Source organism: Callorhinus ursinus, unplaced genomic scaffold, assembly GCF_003265705.2.
Source record: "Callorhinus ursinus isolate GAN/ISIS: 27379988/994484 unplaced genomic scaffold, GSC_fseal_2.0 scaffold84, whole genome shotgun sequence".
Classification (NCBI taxonomy): domain Eukaryota; kingdom Metazoa; phylum Chordata; class Mammalia; order Carnivora; family Otariidae; genus Callorhinus; species Callorhinus ursinus.
In genome coordinates this window covers 2,372,703-2,377,186 of record NW_027397146.1, presented here as the reverse complement: position 1 = coordinate 2,377,186, position 4,484 = coordinate 2,372,703, and the positions used below count along the sequence as shown (strand labels likewise).

Genomic DNA, 4,484 nt, shown 5'->3' with positions numbered 1-4,484 from the left:
AAACTCCTTCTTACCTCCAAATGCATTTTCTCCCGTGTGTACCTGTAACACCACCAGGCCCCTCCCACGACGGGCAGATCAGCAAAGCAGGGTGTGAAGGCACTACTCTCCTGGCTTGTTTGGGCACAAAAGGGGCCACAGAGGAGGAGCTATATCAGGTTAGGGTTCCTGTTGCAACTCCAAGGTTTTCATCAAAAGGTGTTTGAAGGTGGATGCACCAGGAGCAGGACATTTGAATGTGACTCTACAGTTATTTTGTTATTTTAATTATTTTTTTTAAACTTACAGCAAGAATTACTATCAAACTCCACTCACTGGGCCAGAGACCCTGTGGTACCCTCCAGTAGCTCACTACCTACACTTGTGAGTTTATCGGCCAGCCAGGGGCCTCAACTCCAAGCTCTAACAATCTTCAGGACTCTACAAAGTTTTTAAAACCTCTTTCCACCCCCATAGGGCTTTCTTGCTCTCTATTCCGTACATCCACATTGGCAAAAGAGATTTTTTTAACGTTCTTAATAAAGATCCCCCTGCCAATGGAAATAAATGTTCACATTATATTTTGGCACTACAATGGCTTCACTTGCTTTACAATTTTTGTTTTATTTATTTATTTTTTATTTATTTATTTTTATTTTCTATTATGTTCAGTTAGCCAGCATATAGTACATTAGTTTTGATGTAGTGTTCAATGATTCATTAGTTGCGTATAACACCCAGTGCTCATCACAACACGTGCCTTTTGTTTTAAATGATTAAAATAGCTTGTGTGAAAGTGTAAAGTAATTTCAGTTGTATATTACTATTTCCACTCTGCTTGAAAACCACGGATTCAAATATCTTAGGGTATGAGTAGGTCAACGTGCAAAGCCTTGGGGAGGCTAAGGTGAACAGTGGAAACCAGAGGCTTCCTGGGCCCAGGTGGAACTCCTTTCCAATCAGACAGAGAGGAAACACAACAACCGGTAAGTGTATTTGCCATTATATATATTTATTTTCTCCTTTTGACTATTTATAAACCTTTATTCCAGCATATTTTTCAGAAGCATAATTTTATGTTTCTTCATGTTTTCCTTCTTTGAAGTCCAGCCCGGTCAAGGTCTTTTTCATGCAAAAATGTACATTGAATGAGGACAAAGAGGGAACTGGGTCATCTTGGGGAGGGGGTCTCTGCTGTTCTGCACCCTTCTGCAGGTCAGGCCAGTAAGACACGTGGGTCTTGGTCCTCCTCCTCTCTTGGTCTCCTTGAAGACCTCCATGTTTGTGGTCTTACTGTATTTCATCTGCCTCAGAAAGGCACTGCTTTGCCTATCTGAAGAATTCTCTGGCACTGTCCAAAGTCAAGCACCACAGCCAGTTTCACTACACTCGGGCACCTTCAGTTCTGCTGATGACTCCTGACCCCAGGGATACAGTCCGGCAAGACAGAGTGGGTGCAAAGTCTCACACATGTTGAATTAACAGAGGTGACCCTGACCAACTGGGGCTATTTTATAAGTGAAATATATCAGAGAGACACTGTAACGCCCTCCCCCCCCCGAAAACCCAACACTGATAATAGAGATTTCATATTGATCACAGGACACTACACAACAAACACAAACACACTGCACTTTCAGTAGGACAAGTCACGATTTCCTTTGATGCTCATTACCACGGCAAGGTACCATGCAGGTTGATAGCTTAGCAAATGCATTCATTAGTTAATAGCTCAAAGGGTTAGTTCTTTTATGTACAGAATAAAGAAACCTCATTAGGAATGGCCACAGTCTCAGCAAAGCTCAGTTCTAAATATGCAAAGACATTACAGCCTTGCTATTAACAAGATGACACAGATTGTAAGAATACATTTTACAAGCTCCAGTAAGACCCAACAGATCATCCGTTATCTCTGTAAAGGCACAGGTCCTTGGAACAAAATGCCACTCCGAAGAGACGGAAGGTAGCCTTCCTGTGGTGGTGGTGGAGAAGGAATTCTGGGGGGAAAGTTAATGGGATGGCCCATGTGAGGAAGAGGAAAGGTAGGTAGAAAAGTGAAGTGAGGGTTGCTCCATCCCAGACTCAACAAGACCCTTCCTTCGGCCCGAGCTCCAAATTATCTAACCACGAGCACTCTCTGATTGGCTGGGGCTGAGAAAGTCTCTGTGGGCTGAACCCTAATAGTGCCCTGCCGGATGCTCTGCACTCGCAGAGTTATTTGGTGCCAGGTGAGGGGTGGGACGGGATGTAGGCAACTAGCTGAGGATGGGACTCAACAATGACGCTGACGACAGAACACACACAGAACACAACAAGGGGAGATCTGGCAATTTTCAGGCTAAAACGACCAAGTCCATGACAAACTCAGAAGGTTCAAATTTTAGCAAAGCTGTCATTGCCAAACCTCCACCTCACCTTGACACATAACCTCACACAGTGTGAGTTGCAGTCGAGTTCAACTGCTCTCATTGCAGCACTTTAGGGCAAGATGTTCTTTTTAAGGTATAAATATTTTTATCTAGCTATATGGATCTACAGAGATATTTACAACTGGCCTCTCTGCCCCTCTTCTGTGCTCGAAGCCTTCCTGTGCATTGCTGCGAGACACATCTTCAAACTCACTTTCTGGTCCCCACTGCTCCAATCTCTTTGTATGACATCACCCCAAATAAACGGCTGATTTCCCACAGGGCTCGAAGGCCCCCCAGGGTTCTGGAAACCCAAATCCCAATCAATCAACCAACGTTCAGGCTCCAGGAAGCAAGTCTTTCAATAGTCATGATGGGAGCCTCAGATATGGGGGTCATTTCTCTCCTCCCAACCTGGATCTTTCTGTGAGAGATGTCCAGAAAGAGAGAGGCGATCTTAGATATTCCAGTGGCAACTTTTTTAATTTTTAGCTGTTTTAAAAGTCTGCGTGTGTGCATGCACACGAATATGAGGGTAATCGTGTGTGACTGTGCGTGTGAATGTATATGTGGCTGTGAGTGTGCACGTGTTTGTGTATACCTCTGCTTGGTGCTGACAGTGAGTGCCCACATGTGCGTACATGTGTGCGTGACTGTGTAGGTCTCAGTGGGTGTGTATGTGTAGGAGGCTGTATTTGTATGCTGTGTGTATAGAAAAGAAGAGAGATGGCAAGCTGGGCTGATACAGGTAGTCACACCCTGGGGCTCCTTTGCCTCTCTCTCCTTGGTCAATCCTCTCACCCCTCTGATGATCCCTTCCCCTGGAGTGGGTGGGAGGAGGGAGTTCTGGACTCCAAATCCAAGGCCATCCCAAGATGCAGGATGGGTTACTACAGTGCTCCTGCCCCCGAAAGGGCCCACCCCCACTGTCCATGCCTGCAGCCCTCTCCCAAACACCTTTGGTTCTCTGCATCCAGTGCTGCAGTTGATACCCTGGGCTATTTCCTCACATCATCCACATGCTTTTGGCTGCCTTCAGCCCCCACACGCGTCAGGCTTACAATGTGATTGCAACAAGGGGATGAGTTATAAAGGCTATATACAAGTCCCTCTCTAGTCCTTTAGCTTTCCCCACCCATTGTCTACATCATATATCTGTTCTTAATGCATCTTCAAGGCACCCCCCCCCCAACCAAACCCTGCCTTTGTTACTCAAACATGTCGTTTCAGGACAAAGCAAAATGCTCTGCACTCCCAGCTTATCCCATGTTTGAGCACTTCCTATCTCAAGGCACTAAATTGTCACTTCCTGGGACTACATTCACTTCTCCTGTGTCTTCTGTCCAGGAGACAGCACAGATGGGTGGAGGAAGGAGGAGAAGAGTGATTGGGGACCGGGAGACACTGCCCCCTGGAACAGGGAATTGGAAAGAAACAGTCAGTTAACCAGCCCGGCCAAATATGGCCCCCCACTTAGGTGAGAACAGGCCAAAGGAATTCAGGTGGTTCTGGAAGAGGCACCAACAGGAAATACATATGCTTTCGGGTGTATTTCCTTTCACACTCATTCAAATCAGGTGAATAAACATGGGTATGCACATATGCTCTCATACACACATAGCATATACCCATGTGTGTACACACAAGCACACACACTCTTTCATAGGGGTGTGCACACACAAACATGCATCCACACGTTGTTATATATACACTCTTATACACACCAGTATAATTTACATCGATATACATAGAGCTGCACAGCTTCTCAAATGGTTGTATGTACATACAGAATTACTTTGACCCACACATACACTCAGCTATACACAGAAACACAAACACAGAAACACAGTTAAAAGGGTAGGTGGCTGAGGGGCTGCAGGAGAGGCTGCCTAGGCAGGAAGGAGAAACATAGGCTGAGTGCTTGGCAAGCCTTGTTCCCCCATGGCCTCCATGAATGAGGTGGAGCTGCTAGGAAAGTTGGAGTGCAGGCTACTTTCTATTGCCCTTAGTGGCCCCACTGGGGGGACAGTACCCATGTTCCATGTGCTTGGTTCACACTCACTGGCTGGTCACTGGCCACTTCCTGCAGAGATGTTC

The 4,484-nt window shown here is 45.9% G+C and overlaps 1 pseudogene; it reads right to left on the bottom strand.

Annotated features, from left to right (window-relative positions):
- Positions 1 to 280: 280 nt before the first annotated feature.
- LOC112816433 (small nucleolar RNA SNORA62/SNORA6 family) lies at positions 281 to 417 on the bottom strand (annotated as a pseudogene).
- Positions 418 to 4,484: the final 4,067 nt, after the last annotated feature.